Here is a 7,121-nt window from a genome sequence, read left to right on the forward strand (position 1 = left end):
CTCTGATTTTTTCCCAAGGAGACAAACTGAAGGTTACATTTTTCTCTAACCTTCATTTTATCATCATCAGCATTTCTGTCTGTTTCACACGCACACAAAAACACACACACACACACACACACACTATCAGAGACATTGTTGTGTCCTCGAGACTCAGGACTGATAACTGCTCACCCTGAACTGTGTGTGAGACCTTCACAGCACTCACACACACACACACACCAGGCTTCAATCTCTATGAAAGGGGAGGACTCACAAGTCCATTGTTAGCAATACCATATGTCTTCCGTTTTTTTTCCCCTGAGCACAAACATCATCCTGTCAGAGACATCGCAGATTCTGAGGGGGCGGTCCCGTCAAAGGGGGCAGTCCTGTCAGAAACATCGCAGATTCTGAGGGGGTGGTCCTGTCAGTGACATTGCAGATTAGCGTGAGCTAAGTAAGCAAAGAGCCCGACCCACAATGTGGGTCGGGCTCTTTGTAGCTGCTCACACACACACACACACACACTCTCTCTGATACTTTGTCCAGTGTTTGTCGTCACCGTGGCAACAGCGACGACAATTCCAGGAAGCAAAAAAAAAACACAACAAAAAACCAAGAATACTTTGTATGGGTGAGGAGTGAAGCTGAGGTCACAGACATGTCAGCATTAATGCTGTGTCATCATGTGACTCAGCACAAGTCAATGAGGTTTAAATAATTTCACAGACTGAACCTTTAAAACACACACACACCTAATTTGTGATTTAATTGCTAAATTAACTTATTTAATTTTATAATATGTTTTGTAATGATATTGTTTTCATAATATTGATTAGATGTCATTTAAATCAAACTCTCATTAAATAAAAAAATGAATGAATGTATACATATATACATAAAAGTGTCTAATTTGTGATGTAACTGTTAAATGAACTGTTATAGTGTTTTAATGAAGTTTAATAAAGTTATTTTATTTTATGAAATGTTTGTTTTCATAGTTTTCGTTTAAGTTCATTTTAATCATTTAAAAGTGAATAAATCTTGTGTAATTGAAGGACCTGATGAGTGTCAGCCACATGAAGATGTGACACCTGTAGTTGTCATGTGACTGTGTCACGTTTGTTCAGCAGCAGAGAGCGAGAGGGAGAGAGAGAGAGTGAGGGAGGTGGGGGGAGGTAAATTACTGGCGGGAACAGATGTTCGGGTTTGACTGCTCCTCAGCAGCAGGTGAGTGTGTGTGACGTCATTGATGTGTTTTAATTCACCTGCGTCAGCGGTTAGCTGCTAGTCGCTAAGCTAACCGCACATTTTATCACCTGATTCAAAGATTTTGTTGTTGTTGTTTTTTAAGTTTTGACGGCGCCATCTTTGTTTGTGAGAGAAAGTGACTAAATGGCGGCCAGTCACACACACGAGACAGCAACAACAGCAGCAGGTAAGATTTAAACACACTTTTAAAAAGTACTGTAAAGTACATGTATGTTACCATAAAATGTCTTCGGTAGAAGTTGAAGTCACATTTTTTTAATAATATTACTTTAGTGTGGGTTTGTTAATGTAGAACTGCAACTCATGATTATTTTCATCATCCATTCATCTATCCATTATTGTCTCCATTATTTCATGACTTTTTTGTTCATTAAATATAACTATATAGAAATGTGAATATTTTCTAGTTTCTGTCGTTTTTCAGCTTCTTAAATGTTAATATTTTCTCGTTTCTTTGCTCTATAAAACAATAGAGTGAATTTGGTTTGTGGACAAAAACAATATGTTTGAGAACATAATTACTCCAAGGTTTGATTAATATTTCCGGACATTTTCTGAACCAAAAAAGTGGTGTGTGTGTGTGTGTAGTTCCTCACATGGAGGTGAAGTGTGTGTCTGAAGTATCAGCTGAGCACCACAGGAGATAAGAAGTACCAGCTGAAGACTTGTTAACATCTGAGGCCAGAGTTCAAACACAGACTGTGTGTTTTCCAGCACAGGCAGTAAATCAGTAAATCAGTGGTGAGGCCTCTTCCACCTCCAGAGGTCTGCGGTTTGAATCCACCTTGCCCTGGCCCCATTTACATTTTTAAGATACCTGCAGAGCAAATCCATCATGTGCTTCACTGATTTACTTCACCTTCTACTGGACTTAATTAACTTATTACATCATGTAACTGTGAGGGAACCACTCACTCTCCCACACCAAAGCCCATAGAGAAAATCATTGATTTTAACATCACACACACAGGAGCTGCTGATCCACTGCTGCCTCCATCACTAAGTTCAAATGAGTGATTTTGTCACTTCAGCCAATGACACAAAGTGACCACACGAGGCAGCAGTAGAGCAGCAGCGAGTGGCTATTTCTCATTATCCATACTTGTGCGTTCTTGTTCGTACTTGTGTACTCCCTCACTATGTTTCGGCGGAACATAGCAGCAGATAATATAAATATAAAAATGAAATAAATAGTTTTCTGGGTCCCAGAACAAAGTTTTAAGATCATTTGAGGCGAAAAATTAGTCATTTAGAATTCAAAAATGTGGTTTGTGTATTAGGATATGACATAAGCTCCGCTTCGACACACACTTGGCTCTCACTGTGCCCGGCGCAGAGCAGCGTTACCTCGGCCTGTCCTGATGAAATCATGACGTCTCTGTCATTAGATGCTTGTTGTGATCCATAGATTTGTTGTTGACGTGTTATATTGTTTTGTGTATTGTTATACACGTGTGTGTGTATATACACGTGTGTGTGTATATATGTATGTATGTATATACACACACTACTCTACAATGCTGTAATATATCTTTTTCCACATGGTACTGTATAATTTAATAAATGATGATAAATATATATGTGAAAATAATATATATATATATATATATATATATATATATATATATATATATATATGTATGTGTGTGTGTGTGTGTGTGTATGCATTAAAAGTATTTCATATGTTCATTTATCAACACTGTAGGTGGCCATCCGCAATTCAAACAGTAGAACAAGGAAGTAGCTGCTGTTCCAATAGAGCTCACCAATGTGACTTTGCCCGGACATATATCATGACATATCTTCGGCGGGAGCGGTGCGTTAAATTATTGTTGTATAGAATACTAAGAGATGGCGAGGAGCTGCCGCGTAGTAAATTGTCATAGTCATGCTCACGACCGCCACAAACGAAGAGAACAAAGGAATAGGCTTCTATCGTTTTCCGGCTTGGAAGAGAAATGGCACGAGAAATGGCACAAGCCATGTCTCAGATGCACATCGAGGTTTAACCGTTAAGAGCCAGGACGAGGAGATTGATTGATTGATAGCTTTATTTCGAACGATTAAAATAGATGAAAATGGATAAACAAATGAAGAAAGAAAATAAAATAATAAAGCTAATGATGATGGTGATGATGATGATAATAACAAAAAGATCATTTCAATATAATATACCTTTGACCCGTTCGAAAAGATCACAACAACAATCTCAACTGGGTGGAAACAGCATCAGCAGGACAAGCGAATAATGAGGACAATGCAGCCCCTTCAGGTAAATGTTTGAGTACTTTGTTATCTCTGAATTAATTGATATGATAATTCACTGATCAATGCATCTGTATGATAAATATTACAGCACCTTGTGATTTTTTTGGATTTCAAATGACATTGTATAAGAACAATATTTCTTATTCTTATCACCATCAGACAACACTTCATCTGTAGCTGAGATGGAAACAGGGTTGTCAGATCAAGAGGCACAGACATGTCAGGAGGATGCTGCTCCAATGGACAACACAGGTGGACAGCAGGGTGCCACACTGAAAATTCCTGCATTCACCAGGGAACAACTGGATGCAAAAGATGTGGAACAGACCAGGAAACGAGCTCACGCCAGGATCCACGTGGAGCGAGTTATTGGTTGTATGCGCACCAAGTTTAACATTAAATGGGACGTGCGCCCGGTGTCGTGGTCGACTTTACTTGATGAGATTGTTGTTATATGCTGTGCTCTGACCAATATGTGCCCAAGTGTTGTTCTGAAGCTGTCATTTTACAATGTAAACCCTGACTGATTTGTAAATATATATCTTAATCACCATATTATCTTTTTATGTCATGCTTTTCACCTTCATGTACATGAGTTTTACCCATTATATGCAAATAAATTATTTTTTGGCTTTTTGTAAAAATAAGGAGCAAAGAAAAATTGCACATAATGCACTGAAAGAACAGACAGTGTTCGCACTGCAAAACTGAATTCACAGTTATTAAATGTACAATACAGAAGAAAAATGACATGACACCTCAAGGTAGGGGATGAGTAAGGCACATCGATTCCACGAGAAGAGCATACTTTGCCTCTAGGGCCTGTTCGCATGACAACATGTATAAGTACAGAACATGTACCTCCATTGTAGAACATACAGTAGTATATTGAACAGGAAATAATGTTGGGAATGAAGCATAGTTAATAATACACAGGACTGGTTAAAATGTTATTTTACAACTACAACTACAGCAAGTCACCACTGCACACTCGGCAGTGCTGAACATAGCAGCAGCAACAGTGTTTGACTGGTAATGACATTCAGTAAGAGAAAAATCTGCCCTCATTTTACATTTACTTTATGCGCGTGATGTGTTAGTTATGAAATGAGGTTGTTCTGTCATATGTTGAAAGTTCGGCAGGACCTTAACAACAGACGTCCACACGAGAGTTCGTATGGGTCTAGCCCTTTCACGCCTATCTTCTGCAAATACCGCGCCTTTTCCTTCGCGTTTTCTCTCAATATGGACCCGCTGCATTTGCCTTCGCCCGTTCCATTTGTTGCCCTTTTTCGTGTTTGTGTTCATTTGTGTGCGTCAATAGTAGCTAAAAAAAAAAGAACTAAACAGCCGGACTACTTGGGACTACCGGCATTTTGCCTTTACCCACCAGAATGCATTGCGTGTTCGTCACGTGGTCTGGGGAGCTCTATTGAAGAATCATACATACTCCCGTTCTTGGTAAATATGTATTTGAGGCGTACTTCTCAAATATATACTTCCCAAGTACGCAAGTACGCAAGTACATACTTGCGTACTTGAGTATTGAGAAACGGCCAGTGTTTTTTTCGTGTAACTGCTCATTGACGGTTTGATGGCAGCCCAGATCCTTTCATATAGACCAGGTGCTGCCGCCTAGTGGTGTGGCTGACTGTTGTTCTTCGTCTCGTTTGTTTTCTGTGACAGTTTATAAAAACATAAGGAACAAATAAATGGACATATTTTATTCATTGAAGTGCAGCTGGACATTATTTAAATTTGTTTTTTAATTAAACACAAGTTGTCCACAACAGTGACTCTGGCACAGATGGACTTCAAAGAGTGGGTTACCGTGGTAACGACAAACATATTCTTATGATATCGTAGACTTAAGCTGACGTAGAATCACAGCCTTGTGTGTTTCTGGTTAAATGTGTGTATCGTGGACACACACTCACATGGATGTGTGTGTGATATCACACCAGCGCTCTGCACTCATGTCATTAAGCTCTTAGCGTCTAAAGATAAACCCTTGTTTTCTGTGTTGGTCTGATGCAGGTTGACATGGCGACACTGATTCAACAGGTTCTAGTTTGAACCTGGACTTAAGTGCGATTCATCCACCTTCACTTCAGGAGGAGGTCATTCTAATCGAGTGGTTTGGAGGTCAAAGGTCGCCGTCAGGAAATCACACGTTCACTTGGACTGAAGAGAATCACGTCATTAAAGGTCAGATTTTCTGTGACTTCATTATTGAATTATTATTATTTATTATTTTTTATAATTTTGTAGTTGTAAAAATCAAAAAAAATCATGGCATGTGTAAAGTCAAAGGTCACGGTGACATCTGTGTTTGCTTCAGAAACATTGAGAAAGTTTAGATGTTTGATGTCAAAAGTCAAGGTCGTGGTGATGTTGGTGTTCGGTCACTGGGGGGCGTCTGTAGTTTTTGTGTGTTTGTGTGTGTAAATGATGTAAACATGACTTTAATACGCCCCTGATGATCGGCCGCGTGTTTGTTTACTGTCACTTCCTGTTTGCCGGCGGTCGCAGGGGAACACAGCGGCCTGTGTCACACCCTGTGGACGCTCGTTTGTCCTAATTACCCTGACTCAGTTTTTTTACCCCTATGCTAAACGTCCATGAAAACATCTGAGAGAAATGAGCCAGAGTGCTTTGTTTAAGTGACACAAACACATTACATGATGAATCAGAAGATCAGGTGCAGGAGAATGGACAATGCCACAACGAGAGGACACAACGAGAGGAGAGTGGACACAACGAGAGGAGAGTGGACAGAATCAGGGATGCACAATCCGCTTTTTTCACCTCTGATACCGATATCTAAAGGTTTAGAATCGGCCAATACCAATCTGATATCGATACAGGAAAACAGTGTGGAATTTTGGTAACAAATGTTATGTCTCATTGTTTGGAAAAGACCGGGATCAATGTTTTGTCCACGGCAACATCAGACCTGACTGAAACATTTCTTTCCTGATGTTAAAAACAAATAAGCAGATAGAAATATAGTGAATTGGTTATTAATTTAATAACTGTGCACCAGTAAAGCAATCTTAAATAAAGCAATAGCTTCACAAGCTTGATAGACATTCAAAATAAACAGTCAGTTCTTTGTTAATGGTTTAGTACAAAAATGATTTCAACATCTAACACAAAAGCAGCTGAATAAACCAATAACTTCTTAAAGTTATTGGTGAAGTGACACGTTGGAAACTTTTATCTTCTCTAATATGTGACATAAACTTTACCATGCAGTTCAGGTAGAGCTGCTCGGACAAAGATTTTCAGCTTATGTCGTACCGTGGCTCCAGGTGTATCGTGAGCAGCCGGAATCTCTTGACCCCGACAACTGACAGCTGTTCCGTCCATAACGATGAGCGCCCCTCAAACATTTACTGCAGCTTTTACAAACAACCGTGGAGTTTGTTGTCTGAGGTCGTGTGAAAAAGTTCCACATCATTGATCCTTTCTCTCGCTTCATTTTGAAAACTACGTGAGCTTCTGCACGGCGTGTTGCTTATGTACAACGTCACTCACATTGCAGCATAGAATTAGACTGAATGGATTGGCCGCTGTGGATCAGCCCATTGTCATGA

The sequence above is a fragment of the Solea senegalensis genome, linkage group LG1 (genome assembly GCF_019176455.1).
Source record: "Solea senegalensis isolate Sse05_10M linkage group LG1, IFAPA_SoseM_1, whole genome shotgun sequence".
Taxonomy (NCBI): Eukaryota; Metazoa; Chordata; class Actinopteri; order Pleuronectiformes; family Soleidae; genus Solea; species Solea senegalensis.